A 17024-nucleotide genomic window follows, 5' to 3' on the forward strand; every position below is an offset into this window, starting at 1 on the left:
TAACGCTCTACTATACACGGCTTTGTACACCCCCTTGGATGAATTTATCTGATACCACTTTTGTCAGCCTCCAACCCTAGGTGAGGCGGACAAGTACCTTATGATCAGATGCTTTACAAGTAATCTATGATGAGAAAGTAAACTACTATAGAGATTACTGATGAATCTTCATATACAACACATCTTGACTAGCGGAACCGCTATATATGACAAGTGAAACTATGAATACAGATGATAACTTTACAATGTCTACAAAGACTCTACTGGAATCCATGATGGTACCACTTTGAAAATATGCATAGTAAAGACTTGGAAAAGCCCCAAATCAACCTGGAGCTCACCAACATCCGCTGAGTATAATGTGCTTCTACTGGGAAAATCTACTAGTTGAGTACTTGTACCTATAGCATGAAATGCAGCGTCCCCAATAAGGGACGTCACTACGAAAGAATGTACTGAATATGTAAGGCATAATACAACCATATGTAACATGAAAACTCAAGTTTAACCAAGTACGAATAGATAAGGATTAGAGACCACCTTTGATTATACTTGTGGAATCGTGCATGTTACATTCTTTTCTTTACTTTTCTATACTTTATAATCTTTATACAACATATGATACAAATGAACAGCTGATCAGCGCTAAAAGAATATGACCCATGCAAGGCATTTTAATCCATGGGATGCAGTCCTCATAATTCTACAAATTAGGATCCCATTCTAGGCTTTTGCCCCTGAGCTGCCACCCTTCCATATGAATCGGGATTGGCCCATGCTAGGATTTTTCCCCTGAGCTGCCACCTTTCCATACCAATCGAGATCGGTCCATGCTAGGATTTCGCTCCTGAGCTACCACCCATAATCATACGGATTACATCACTTAGATTCTTTCGTCTTTGAGATTGTTGTTGATCAATTCATCACGCTTTTGGGATTGTTCTTTATATAAGAATAAATCTTTTGAGATTGTTCTTTTTTATGTTCAGAATTTGTTTTTGATTATTGTTTTGGTGGTCATAATCCTTATTTAGATTTGGAACTATGAACTAGTAGTAGAAGTCATATGAATAGGGACTTACAATAATAACAAGGACATGAGAAACAAATGTGACTTGAACGTACTACTTAGGAGCTTATATGACTTGTTAAGCATTTTGACATCACAAATTGAAGCACATCCAGTGAAGACAATTTAACATTTATCCAAGATATTTGAACTTTATATGATAAAAATACAAGATGTTCATGCATGTGGAACTAAGATGGAAATAGGGAAAATTCAACGCAAGGACAGATACATATTCCAAGTAAGTACATATAAACGTACAATTGAGTAAGTAGTGATCATTTGAGGTAACATTATTGTCTAATATAATGGGAGTAATAACAAGAAAGGGAACATATGAACGTGTGACAAGATGACATATCCATAAAAATTGAAGTAAGTTGGCAATGGGCAGATCGTATATCCATCCTATTATTATATGTACAATGTGTAATCTAGGATCACTTTGACTTATATAAGGAAATATGTGTTAGGGATACTTTAACAATGAAACAAGTTTAAACCTTGCATGCTAACACTTGGTAGATTAAACAAACACATTTAGTAACAAACTCATATTAGAGTACACACTTCAATGCTCTAGGGAGTAGGAAATGCATCTATGGATCAGTCACTACCAAGGGCACATAGAAAGATTACTTTTTGTAATGCATGTTTTGGATTCATGCCATAGAAATAGGAAATCAAAGAGCCTTACGTACCTTGATATAAAATTCAAAACGTATGACTTAAGCTCCTTCTCTTCATATAACAAATCTATAATAAAATAAGTTGCAAGACTAGTATTAGTAGCTAATCAATCAATTTGAGCCACTTGATCACACCTACACAGTAACGAAGCAGTAAGCTGCAATCTATCTAGCCAGTGTTTTATTTTCTTCCATATCTCTTTAATCGTGTCTTTATACTGTACAACCTTCGTATCAGGCCCTTTCCAAAACTCCCTGCAATATTTAAGTCCTGTAATGTCTCCATAACTTCTCCACATATCCAGTCATATCCCTTATCATAACATACATAAAATAATCTTTGAACATAATAATGTAATAGAAGCATTATGAATCATGGTTTCTGATCACTAGCACTTGAAGAGCTAACATTACTTTTAAATTGCTCAAACAAGCTCATAGCTTAATTTTAAGAGCATTCCACACCATAGCTGTACCAACATGCACTAATCACAAGAATATCGTCCCCAAAATTCACCATGTAAAAGTAACAATTTTCGACTCACTAACACATACCAAGTGTCCTTATTAACTCAAGCAAAATAGAGAGAAAATTGTAGTAGCTTACCTTGTTGGACATAACTACCTTTTGCTAAGACTTGAATTCTTCAAGGTAAAGGTTGTTGTCCTTATCTTGTCTTAAATTATACCTTAGAATAGATTGAAATTCCTATAATTCAAGAACCCTAATGGTATTTAATGGCTGCTGTATGAATGTAAGAGAGAGAATAGAGAAAACTCTAGAATTATGATTTTTCTGCCAAAGTAAAAATGGATGGAAAAAGCTAATATCAATCTCTTTTAAAGGGACCTCCTTTGGCGTTTTTATCATTCATTTTGGGCCATAATTTGTCAAGTAGGTGACCCACCTACTTGGACTTTTATTTGGACTTTTTGGACTAAAGAACATTGGCCCTTTTTCGACCTTTCATGTACTTCATTCGCAGCCAACAAGTGTCTTTAATTTAGGCCACACATTTATGTTGGTGATGCTCCTAGTCAATTAAAATTATTTCTTGTGGGCTTGGGAAGATTGGGCCTTGGCTGTCCATTTTCCCCTTATTCTTATATTCAACTTGGGCTAAATTAATGCAAATAGTTGTAGTGTACCTGGCCCAAAAACACAGTAAAAAGAGTCTTAGTAGGTTATGCACCTACTTGATCTGGTCAATAAGCCAAAGTAGGTTATACACCTACTTGTCACCTACTAGCTTAGTGAAGTCAAGCAAGCACCTGAATATTTGATTCCATTTCTACACCTTAATAACATTAATATAACTTAGAATTTATACACACTACGTTACGTTATATTTTAGACTCAAATGCCACCTTATGATCTCAAGTTTAAATACTTCCATCGACATCAACTCAATTGACTCGTATAAAAATCTATGGACAGTTCACTTTAAAACCTATTCTATTGCCACTAGTTGCCTATAAAATCAAATCCATAACTATACCACAAGGAAGTTAATAAATCATTGTTAAAGTACCCCTTACACGTGTTTCCCTTATATAAGTCAAAGTGATCTTTGATTATACATGGTACATATGTTTAAAGGATGGATACACGATCTGCCCATATCTTGCAAACTTACTTCAATAGTCCATTCCATCATATATGTCATCTTTTCGTATGTTCATTTGTTCCTTTATTCTTTATTACTCCCATTGTGTTCGACTATTATGTTACCTCACAAGATGTCTACTTGCTTTATTGCACATTTATATGTATGTACTTACTTAGAATATGTATCAATCCTTAAGTTAAATTTGTCAACATTCTTCGTTGGTTCCACATTCATATATACCTTGTCTTTGATATTAGTTGGTGAGTATTTGGCTATCATATAGAGTTAAAATCTCTTGGCTGAAACTAATATGTCCTCACTTCGTATGTGCTTCAATTTGAGATGTCAAAAATGCATATTGAGTCATAGTTCCAAATCTCAACAATGATTATGACAACAAAAATATCAATCCCAAATGGGTTATTATCAACAAATGAACAATCTAAAAAGAGTTATGAACACCAAAGCATCAATCCCAAAGATAAGATAAATCTAAATGAAGCAATTTGTATAATTATGGGTGTAAGTATAGGGGCTAATGCCTAGCATGGGTCGATCTCAACTGGTACATAAGGGTGGAAGCTCAGGGGCGAAAGCCTAGCATTGGCCGATCCTAATTTGTGTAATTATGAGAACCGCATACCAATGGTAAAATGCCTAGTATATGTCATCCTCTCCTACCATTAATCAGCTGGTCATTTGTATCATAAGGCTTATAAAAATTATAACACACATAAAAGTAGAGAAAAGAATGTAACATTTATTTCTTCGTATTTGGTTTCACTTGAGCCCTCATGTCACATATGGTTGTATTATGCCTTACATATTTAGTACATTCTTTTTTACTGAGGTCCTTCATTGGGGCGCTGCATTTCATGTTGTAGGGGTACAAGTATTGAAAAATAGATCTCCCCAATAGAAGCACATGATACTCAATTGTTGTTGTTGAGCTCCACGTTGATTTGTGTCTTTGACGAGTCTTTACTATGCGTATCTTCATAGAATGGATTACAATAGATACTTTGTAGACATTGTAAATATATCGTCTGTATTCATTGTTTCACTTGTCACATGTATTGGTTCAGCTAGTCAACATGTGTGTATATAAGGCTTTTCATTAGTAATCTGCATAATAGTTTACTTGTAAAGCATGTGTTCATAGGGTATTTGTCTGCCTCACCTAGGGTTGGGGTATGAAAAAAGTGGTATCAGAGTAGTTTATCCTAATGAGTCTACAAAGTCGTGTCTAGTAGAGCCCTAGTTATGAATATGTTGTGCGCCATATTTATAATTAGAGGTATTCTTGGAAATTTAGGGAAGTTACCTTCCTTCATAATCCTGATCGTGTGATGGATAAAAGTTAAGAAGCTAATTTCCAATTGTACCGGATCATGCTATCCATATTAATTATGGTTAAGGTTAACAGTTGCTAAAGTGTCAGCATGTGACATATAAGTTACCAAAAGTTTGACTAGATCGAGCTCATTTTATTCGACAATCTCAGTTATATATAATTATTTGTAGCATTAAAGTTGTACTAGTACCATTTGCATCATGTTAGTTCAAAATTATTTGTTACCTAGTTACATATAATTATTTGTAGCATTTCCAAGCACATATTCTTAGGATGAGGTAACTAGTTCTTGAGTTCTATATTTCCTCCATAATTACAAGATGTATTCCTATATAGGACACTTGTTCTTAGTCGTTGATATACATAAAATTCTCAATGTTAAACATGTTCTCGAAATTGATGTAGTTAAACCAGTTTCTCAATTTTATAGGTGGATGTATCAGTATAATAGTGTTAATACAGATACTCCTAATTGGCTGACAAGGTTTAAATTATCACTGTATGTCCTCCAGAGTATGTTAATGTTTGGCATTTATATGGTATGTGCCAACACCCCCGAATAAGTAGTAACAAAATTTATCTTCTTTTCATGGTTTTAAAACTTAGGATAAGTGCGCCAATTGCTGAAAATGATATATGTATGGTTGTTCCTATTATGATCTATGTTTGGCTAAAGAATTGAGATGTGACAAAAGGGTAAGGTTAACAAAAGGAAATTTGATTGGTTAGACCTAAGTTGTAATTAGTCAGGATTTAAAAAGTGGTATCAATCAGAGTGCATGAAGCTACTAGTTTTGATCAAAAGGTACTTATTATAGGAAGCATGTGAGAATGAAGTTTGAGAGATGAGAGATGTAAAATTCCCTAAACATAGGAGTAGGAGTGATGTAATGTTTCTATAGAGGAGTGAGATTGGTGGTTATGAAATAGTGGTTGCTAAGTGTATGAGGCAAGAAAATGTTATCCATTTTCAACTGTAACGAGTTATAGTGGTGAATCTGGGAACAACTTTTTGAACGTTTGTTAGGCATAGAAGTCAGTTTAGTATAGATTAATGTCTTGATAATAACAAGAAAAAAATGGTGATTAGAAAGGTTAGCTAGATAGAAGATACATGGGCCTAGTTTATCCACATCATTAGTACCAAAGAGAAGTAAAGCATCATACACATGTATAGACTTCCATCAAAGTAAATAGAACTTTTACAGGATTCATTTATTACAGAAAGCAATAATTCATCAATCGTAGTCTAGTTAAGGGAGTGGAAAAATTGATCATATGCTAGTTATTATTATTTGCTATATTGCATAAGAAAAGAGTCGGAGCACCATACCTTTTTTTAAAAAAAAACCCTATTGGTATGGCAAGACCTCTATCTAGTTAAGCCCAAAGGGAGCACTCTATAATTTTATGAATCATGATATACATTTATGGGTACCTGACATTTACATGTTATTAGTGTTCATGTTTTATGGTGCGTTCAATCTTTTCTAATTATTTTATATTTCGATCCTCAATGGGGCACAAGGCATTGAGCGTGATATAACACAAGCTACTAATGAAGGCAACGTTGACCTCAGACTTCTACTTCAAAAATGAACTACTGAGGATTTTCTTTTTCTATCTTAACAGGGCTATTTATATTGACCTATAGGGAAGCAAAGCCTCAATAGCAGAACATTTATAAGAATTCCAAGGAGATTGAAGAGAGTATATGGGGAAATCAACTGTATGTGCTTAGAGCTGAGTAAGGAATATGATAAAAATTATCCACCTGTAACCTTACTCTTAAGACAATGTTTTTCTTCCTTAATATAAAGAGTGGTTCTGTAAGATATCTCATAATTTCCAAAGATCGTTTGATATATAATCATATATGCTACATGTTATATAACTCAAATATTTGTACGACATTTGTTCTTTATGGATAACTTTCTCACATGTTACCTAATGACATAGAATCTTTGCATGTAAGTGTTATCCACTTTGGAGCAGCCTTGTTGATTGTCATATGTTTTCATAAGACCGTTCTGTACATGTTATTTATTGAACTAGATACTTTCCACATGTCACTTGTCCATATTGTTTGGGTACTGCAGGGTAATTGATCATATGATATAAGAAAAAATATTGCTCGTGGGTTATATAAATCACATACAACTTGTTGACATGTCATATACATCATAAACCATTTCTATATATTTTACGTGCCTGGTAACTACTTGCTTAAACATTACATGCCTTGTAGCTTTTCTAGCCATGTATCATGTGCTTCACTTTCTCATATTTCATATGTGTATTAATTACCATGTTAGTCCACCTATCTATGCGATACAATGCACTTTCTAAATGTGATTTGTGTTCCGTAGTTCATTTTCTTATATGTTTAGATGCAATATAGTCTACATGTCTTAACTTATGTACTCATGCTTCACGTGATCATCTAGTTCATACCTGCATTTCCTAGAGTCCATTTGCTTTCACGCTACCTTATACATGGTATGCACGTATTTCTATATCTTAATACCCGTTTACCACTTTGTACACTCTCTTATTTGGGCTAGTATTCCTATAAGTCATGCCCAATGTGACTTATTAATCCGTATAATATACCCCTTTGTTCTAAAAAAAAATTTGGGAAAAAATTTCTTGTATAATTTGTTATGAACATTTTTTCCAGAAAATGTTTAGCATATATATGAAAATTTAATCAACCATAGATATATATTTTAGCATAATTCCCTATTCGAAGGTGCGACATACAACTTTAGAGTTTAAATTAACAGCTAGGGGAACTTATAAGATGAGCCTCGAAATGGCGTCATAAGATAAAAGAGAAGGGAAAGTACTACCCCAATAGGTTAGGCCTATGATTTTATGTGTCCATTCCATGTACAAAAATTTGGAGATACTATAGTTATTCTTTATTGTTAAGGCTCGGAAGAAAAGCTCAAAATGTATAACCTCCATTGAAGTATTGGGGAAGGAATAGAAAATGACATAAGATTCTTGGGAATAGAAGATGGTAGAGATCCTAAGTAACCCTCCTCATTCAAAACATCAACAAAAGGATCTAAGATCATGTGGTACCCTTATATGATCATAAGTCCTACTAGCATTTGTTCATTTGATATGTCATTTGCATGTCTTGAGTTTAGTAGGTGTATTACATTACTTATTTGTATGAGTTATATTTGTGTATCATAAGTGAATTATATGATTAATAAAGTGGTTTAATTTGTCATTTTATGATTTTATAAACCATATCTACTGAGACTTCATGCTAGACTTGTCTATATATGTTTTAGATTAATCTATGGATTTTGCATAATCCTATTTATGATGGGAAGACTCGCAAATCTCCAAATCAAAATTCCCAGCTTAACAAAACTATAAGCATCACCCATTATTCGAGGACAATGATTATAAGGAGGAGAGGATGTAACACCCCGTATTCTACGTGAACTAGTACTATGTGCATGTCTCTTAAAAGTTTCCTTGTGGTATAGTTATGGACTCAGTTTCCTATGCGACTGGTGACAATAAAATATATTTGAAGTTGTAATACCTCATGCCTTCCAACACATATATGAAAAATTGAACAAAAAAAAATTGAACGCGGGATAGGAAAAGGTGGTATTCAATATAAAAGTAAAAGTGGTCAAGTGTGTATTTAGTGCTATGGTCTTGTAAAGAATTTGAGATGGGAAAATGGTGTAAAATAAATGAGGTGCCTGCTTGACTATAAACTATGCTGGTGATAAGTAGGTGATGCACCTACTTAGAATTAAAGGACAACATTTCAAGTGAAAAGGGCAAGTAGGTGATGCACCTACTTAGAGTTAGTGGACTGGATTTTAAGTTAAAAGGAGCAAGTAGGTGATGCACCTACTTAGAAATAGTGGACTAAATTCAAGTAAAAAGAGCAAGTAGGTGATGCACCTACTTAGATTAAGTGGACTTAATTTAATTGAAAAGAGCAAGTAGCTGATGCAGCTAATTAAAAGCATGTGGTAGAAACTAAAGAGATGATGCACCTTCTTACTTAAAAGTAAAGGACCGTATTATTTCTCCAATTTATTAAGTGAAAACGTCAAAAAGGGTCCTATAAAGCACTCAAGAATATCAACTCTCTCTCATCACTTATTTTATAGAAAATTATTCTCAGGGAAAGCTCCAAAGAGTTCTGTTCTACAGCTTTACCATTAGAATCTGAAGGAAACCGGTGTTTTTAAAGTACAAGTTGGTAGAACATCTCCATATTAAGGAATTCAATTGAATAATATGAATTAACATCAAGGTAAGGGGAAGAGGAGAACCTAAACCTTGAAGAATCAAAGTCTTGGCAATTGAGGTTTCTGTCTAGCGAGGTAAGCTGTGGAAATTTTCATCCCTCTCTTGTTCTTACATTATTTGTAAAAGTTTGTATGTGTTTATGAACTGTTGAGCGTTGCCTATGTATGGTGCGATCTTGGTGAATGTTCAGGAAGAAGGTGCTTGTTGGGACATGCATGGAGTGGAGTCCCCTTAAGTTTTGATTGTGAGCTTGCTTTGAGAATCTAAATGTTGGAATTCACGGGATGTTGATCGGAATTCGTGAGTTAATATTTCTATATTTACATTTCAAAAGTCACGAACTGTTTTGTATATCATAAAAATAAGAGGGTCTGGCTGGAATATAGAAAAGTCAAGAAAATTGGTTTGAGGATAAAACATTGAAAGTATAGTGATACACCACTTAATTGAGTGTTGAATTAGCTTACTTCCTGCTATTCCTTTAATACTATTTTCTGGACGTGATGAATCCTGAGGGGTTTCGAAGGACCTTATAAAAATGATTAGGGGAAATGGATGGGAAGAACTATCGATGGGATCAATTATAAATATACTGCAAATTAATATTTTGGTCTGATCAAGTAGCCCAAAATTGTTTACAAACTATTATTAGTTTTTATTATTTACTCCATTGTACATAAATAATCTGAAAGGAAGACGATTAACTCATTGTGATATCTGTTGTTGTGCAGCAAGGTATGTAAGGCTATTCAATTTCATATTTCCATGGCATGAATCCAACACTTGTAAGCTTTTTAAGTGCTCTTGGTAGTGGCTGATTCATACATGTAGTACGTACTCCCTAGATAATTAAAGTAAGCACTCTACTATGAGTTTGTTACTAAATGTGCATGCTCTACAAAGTGTTAGAGTACAAGGTCTAAAAATTTTTCATTGTCAAAGTACCCCTGACACTTATTTCCCTTATATAAATCAATGTGATCGTAAATACACATGGTACATTTGTTTATTGGATGGATATACGATCTGCCCATATCTTGCGAACTTACTTCAATAGTCTATTCAATCATATATGTCATCTTTTCGCATGTTCATTTGTTCCCTTTATTCTTTATTACTCCCATTGTGTTAGACTATTATGTTACCTCACAAGATGTGTACTTGCTTTATTGCACATTTATATGTATGTACTTACTTAGAATATGTATTAGTCCTTAAGTTAAATTTGTCAACATTCTTCCTTTGTTCCACATTCATATATACCAAATCTTTGATATTAGTTAGTGAGTATTTGGTTATTATATAGAGTTCAAACCTCTTAACAAAGTAATATGTCTTCAATTAGTATGTGCTTCAATTTGAGATGTCAAAAATGCATACTGAGTCATATAAGAAGTATTACGTTGGTGTCACATTTGCTTCAAACATCATTGTAATTATTGTTGGTCCATATTCATATGTCTTCTACTACTGGTTCATAGTTCCAAATCTCAACAATGATTATGACCACAAAAATATCAATCCCCCCTGGGTTATTATCAACAAATGAATAATCTCAAAAGAGTTATTATAACAAATCATCAATCTGAAAAGATTAACAAAAATCTATGTGAAGCAATTTGTATAATCAGGGGTGGAAGCCAAGGGAAAAATTCCTAGCATGGGTCAATCCCAACTGGTACATAAGGGTGGAAACTCAGGGGAGAAAGCCTCGCATGGGCTGATACCTATTGATATAGAAGGATGGCAGCTCATGGGCGAAAGCCGTAGCATGGGGCGATCTCAATTTGTGTAATTATGAGGACCACATCCCACTGGTAAAAATGCCTAGCATGGGTTATCCTCTCCTACCACTGATCACCTGGTCATTTGTATCATAAGGCTTATGAAAATTATAACGCACAGAAAAGGAAAGAAAACAATGTAACATACACAATTCCACGTGTATAAGCAAAGGTTGTCCCTAATCTTTATCTATTGGTATTTGGTTTCACTTGAGCCCTCATGTCACATATGGCTGTAATACTCCATACATATTTAGTACATTCTGTTGTATTGTTGTCCCTTATTGGGGCGCTATATTTCATGCTACAGGTACAACTTTTCAAAAGTAGATCTCCCCAATAGAAGCACATGATACTAAACTGTTGTTGGTGAGCTCCAGGTTGATTCGGGGCTTTGCCAAGTCTTTACCATGCATATTTTTATAGAGTGGATTCCAATAGAGGCTTTGTACACATTGTAAAGCTATCATCTATATTCATAGTTTCACTTGTCACATGTATTGGTTTAGCTAGTCAATATGTATTGTATACAAAGCTTTTATCAATAATCTGCATAATTGTTAACTTGTAAAGCATGTGTTCATAGGGTACTCATCCGCCTCACCTAGGGTTGGGTTGTGACAATAATTCACGTTAAAATCAACACGTTAACTTCAATTAATCATTAGGAAGCCTTTAAAAAGGTTTTGAGAAAGAATCCCTGGATAGATTGAAGGAAAAGAGATTTGATCATAATTTCTCTTTGAAAACTTTGAGATTAAGCCTTTAGATTAAAGGATAACTAGATATGAAGGGTCACCATACCTGATTGTATGAAGAACCACTAAAAATTGATGAAGAACCTATAGAAAGCCCATGTACAAGTAGCCCTTGAACTTCACCTCCAATTGATGTTTTGTCAGACCTCAAGACCCATAAAGACGGACAGGCACCCGATGTCCCTAAAGTCCCGAGAGAACAAACCTGAAACCTGTTCTTACTGTGCATATAACTATAACAATTGTGGCAAGTTCACCTAGGATGCAGCAATACAAAACAACATAAGTAGATCCAAGAGTTCTATACAAGACTTGGCCATTAAGACAACAACTCCTTAAGATACAACTGAACCATGTACATACGTCTACAAAGCCTATAAAATATAGAATACTAGAGTAGGTCGAGACAGACTTTGCCTTACCCTTAACTATGATACAATACAAAAATGAATTTACTAAAGACTCAATAAAGCTCCGAATCAATTTGGAGCTCACCCAAATGTAGCAGAGTTTCGTGTGCTCCTACTGAAGAGGTCTACTAGCTAGAGTACTTGTGCCTGCAGCATGAAATGCAGCATCCCCCGCGAGGGATGTTAGTACAAAAAAATGTACTTAGTATGTAAGGAAATAGCACGTGTAATACAAATGAAATGAATATAGCAACATGTGAGTGTATATATTAAGTGAGAAGACCACCTTTGCTCACTCTTGTGGGATCAAGTAAGTTACATTCCCTTCTTTAGTTTTCTGTATATTATATCTTTGTAGGGCATGTGATACATGAGACCAACTAATTATTGGTAGAAGGGGATAACCCATGAGGAATATTAACCCCTGGGATGCGGTCCTCATAATTACAAAACTTGGGATAGGTCCATACTAGGCTTTTGCCCTTGAGATGCCACCCTTCTATACAAATATGGATTGGCCCATTCTAGGCTTTCGCCCCTGAGCTTCCACCCTAATGTACAAGTTTGGATCGATCCAAGCTAGGCTTTCGCCCCTGGGATGCTACGTGTAATCATATAGATTTCTTCACTTAGATTCTTTAATCATTGAGATTGTTGTTTAGCAGTGTATAACTTTTTTGAGATGTTATTTTGGTGGTCTTAATCATTTTGGAGATATGTAAGTAAGGACCAGTAATACAAGACATGAAAATAATACTTCAAGGAAATAACAATGAAATAAGGAGCTATGTAACATCAACACATTACTTTAAGGGATTAATGACACTACTGACGTCAAACAACAAAGAGGAGGATTCACAGACTTGCTTTGCAAATTACCATTTCTATACTAGCACATGTGGGATAATTACACATGTATAAAATATTGAACAGATAATGCAGTAGTTCTATGCACTACGGAGATGGGGAAATATTGTTAAGTATTTTGAGATAGTATGCTGCCACTATGTTTCCTTTACTAGGAATAGAACTTATGAGATTCACTTCATTGATATTAATTGCAGGTGTAAGATTTCATGCCAAAGGGATATAGAATCGAATAGCCTTACATACCTTATCCTCGGACTGATATACTATCACGTTCAACCTCCCCTTTTTGGTTTAAATCTACAATTTAAGTCATGGTAAACTAAAATTAGCAGCTATCACACTATGAGTCTTGTAAAACAGTAGCTAACTTTTATTGATAATGAGCCCATACATCCCTAAACATAATGTGTATCACCACACCATCATTCTCTATCCATCACATACATTATGCATCCTTTTCCTAAGATCAACCGAGCTGCGCCAACAGTAATATACATAGAACAGCCCCAAATATTCTTTATTATACAACCAAGTATTGAACTCACCACCCCCTTGAGTTCTTCATGAATGTACACCACTAATTCCTTACTTAAACTCATACATAAGACAAAAATGGACCAATTACTTTACCTCAATTTCTACACCTTCTCCTAATAACTTGCATTATTTTAAAACTTCAGCTTCCCTTCAAACTTGAATCAAAGAAGAAAAAAAGGTATTTTAATAAACTAAGGAAGTGAGCAGTAGCTGCTAGAAATATTATGCCTATGTAGTTATATTATAGTATGAATAACATGTTTTCCTAATCATCCATGGGAGAATTAAGCTAAATCCATGAGTTTTCACTTACCTTTGTTTGATGATATAAGGGTTTCTTCAAGAACCGTAGAAAACATTAAGGTTGCTGGTTTAATCCTTGAGCGGAAAGAGAGAGAGAAGTGGAGTTAAATTTTATTTTTATGTGTTAAAATCGGTGAATAATATCTGCTCATATTGGATATATATAGAGGTTTATTGACCACATAAATATCCTTTAGAACCTCCTTTTTTGGGATCAATTTTCAGCCACTAATTGGTCAAGTAGGTGATGCACTTGCTTGTGCAAATCAAGCAGCTCAAAATGTCAAACTAGGTCATGCACCTAGTTTCTTTTACTTGGTCTTTATCCATAGAGGGCCTTGGCACATTTGGATTCAGGGATTTCTTTAAAATGTTTTTTCATTTAATAGGTTTTGTCTTCAAGTGACAACCCATTCATATAATCCGAAATCTGGTCCATCGAACTTGACCCTTTGACTATATTATAACTTAAGTAGGTGATTCAGCTTCTAGCTTTAATTAAGCCAAACAAGTAGCTCAATTATTTTATTTCAATTTCTGAATGCTAATCCCTTGTTCTTCAACTTAGCACTTAACTTTTAACTTTAAGCTTAGTTACCACCTTACTATATCTACTTAAATATTCTCCCTTAGAGTAAACTTGCAATACACATGCTGAAACGTGCAAGGCGTTTCATCACCTTCGGAGTTAGTTTAAACTAACACTAACCATAAAAGAAACATGATCCCTCACCTACACTATAAGTCTATGTCAAGTATCATATGAATAGAACTATCATTTACATGATACATGCCAATGTCAAGTATCATATTAATAGAAATACCATGCATATAATACATTCCATATTAATAGAAATACCATGTATATAATACATTCCATCACAAGCTTAAAGAGAGGATATGTTTGGAGAGGGAGGTTTTGATTTTGTATGGAGAATTGGATAGGCTACGTTTTTAACCAACCTAATACTACCAAAAGTGGGTAAATAAACTATAACACTCTGTATCAAAAATAGACCAAAAACAAGCTTTACATAAAAATTCCTCAAGTGTAACCAACAGTGGCATCGACAGACCGTAGCCTCACCCACGGTCTGTCCTACACAACCGTCGATGGGTCAGAAACTCTCAAAAATTTTAGCCAAGAAAATTTGGTTATGTTGTGGAAGAAGGACATACTTAAGATCCATAGGACAAATGATGGTCTGTAGTCCCTAACCGTCGATTGAGACCCCTATTCACCCACTCTTTGACAAATCTACGAATGACCAGCACGGTCCGTAGTTCTCACCGTAGGTGGGAATTAGCATACAATTAGGGGGGGGATGCAGTAGGGTCAACTTCAAATGGTCATAACTCTTAGCACAAAATGAATTAGGACCTGCCCACAGATAAATAATTGAATTAGCTTTCCATAGTCACAGACCTTGCTAAAATTACAGCTTGAAGTAAAAAGCTATGCCCATTTTAGTAAAGGCATGTCTAACATACCCCGTAGAAGGACCCAACGACGGGGTCAGATGATGGACCGTTAGTCTTTGGTGTCGTTTGGTCTGACAGCAACTTATCCATGGGTCTTTTGGTCTTTTCCCACTTTTTTAAACCCTAAATTACGTCGGTTTTACCCTAAAACATCATATATAAGTCAGTTTAAGCCTAGAAACTAAAAAAACATATCTAAGTCAAATCATTAAATCAAAAGTTAGAAAATTAGAAGCAACAAAGGAGAAAAAGCTCAAGAACCCTTGTTCAAGAACAAAGTAGGTTTCCAGCAGTTCCAGCCCAGAATCTAAGTGTTTCTTTGTGAATATGATCACCAGGTATGTGGGATTTCACTAGTGGGTTCCTTTCAACCAATGGGTCCATAGTATTTAGTTAGATTCTAGACTCTATTGTCATGATAAAATCTATGGTTTCTATAACTTTGATAGAACTTCATGAATTTATTATATATATATATACACATATATATACATATATCTCAAATAAGATTATCATGTTATTACTCAGATTTTCACATGAAATTCAGAACCCTAGCTTTGTATTTCTTTAGTTTTTGAATTACACATGTTAGGTTGATGTTTTAGACTCTTCAGATATACTTGACTTAGTTATAAATGCATAATTACCAGATTAATTGTTGCATTCTTTGTTTTCATGTTCAGTTTTGAGCTTTCCTGTATTTATAGAAACTCAGACATAATAAATAAATTTACAGAATTCATTGGGAGTAACATAATACCGAGTTGGACTAGGGTTTAGCATACCCAATTAATCCTAGAACTACTAGCCATGTCGGTTGTATGTCCCCTCTATGGGCAATCAATTTAGTTATCACGCTAGCATGCCTTTTTACCTTTGGCTGGGTGTATTTGGTCATCTCGATGAAGCGTATACATCGGACTCCAAATTTAGCTCATGTGGTTATATTATTGGTTATTACTAGCTCCTACAGTTCATTCAAACTCTTTGCATTGACCAATTATCAGTATATTCAGCATTCAATTTCACCATCTTATCAATTATTTATTACATTAAGTTAGTTCCGAATTCAATTATCATGTCAGATTATTATTCTTGCTTTTATGCTTGTTCAGTTATATTTTATTTTAGCTTTACTCTATCATACATGCTTAGTACCTTTCAAGCATTGACGCATAACTGCGCTACATCTTCTCGTGATGTAGGTTTATGTTCTCAGCATCCCGATCACCGATAGATCTATTTCCGCTCTCCAGTTCAGCAGATTCAGTTGTGAGTCCTCATTCTACGAGGACAACAATCATGAGTGTCATTTTAGTCTTTAGTTATTTAGTTTCAATTTTTTCTAGATTTAGCTGGGGCTTGTCCCAATATTTCCACTCCTGTTTAGAGGCTTATTTCAGACATAGTTAGGTTCAACTTAGTATTACGTTAATATTTTTATTGTATTAAACTCATCTGTTTTCAGATATAAATGTTTTTCAGTAGGATTAGCTTGGGATCACTTGTGGTTCTAAGTTCCGTGTCCAGAGCTTGGGGGTAGCTAAGGGCGTGAGAAAACTTGGTATCAGAGAACTAGGTTAGAGTGTCCTAGGATATTTGAAAAGACACTCTAAGTAGCGTCCTTTTCAAGGGTGTTAAATGCACCACATCTAATGAGTGGGAGGCTACAAAGTGTTTTTTTGGAAAAACTTCACTTTCTTGTTACTCTTATTGTGCGTAAGGTATGGTCTAATTCCATTCTAACTTGACGTTTTTCACTAAACATCATGCCTTCTTTTAGAGATTGGTTATGGAATTCTAATGCACAAAATGCAAGTGCAGTTCCTCTGTACCAGATAAGTAAGTTTAATGTAGAATTT

At 34.6% G+C, this 17024-nt stretch overlaps 1 long non-coding RNA gene across 1 annotated transcript; it reads right to left on the reverse strand.

The window, feature by feature from the left end:
- Positions 1 to 486: 486 nt before the first annotated feature.
- Positions 487 to 2549, reverse strand: LOC138340678 (uncharacterized). The gene is made up of 2 exons (XR_011213427.1): positions 2366 to 2549; positions 487 to 2013 (listed from the first exon to the last, which is right to left on the reverse strand). It is a non-coding gene; the product is annotated as an uncharacterized lncRNA (long non-coding RNA).
- Positions 2550 to 17024: the final 14475 nt, after the last annotated feature.

Source organism: Solanum lycopersicum, chromosome 12 (assembly GCF_036512215.1).
Source record: "Solanum lycopersicum chromosome 12, SLM_r2.1".
Taxonomy (NCBI): domain Eukaryota; kingdom Viridiplantae; phylum Streptophyta; class Magnoliopsida; order Solanales; family Solanaceae; genus Solanum; species Solanum lycopersicum.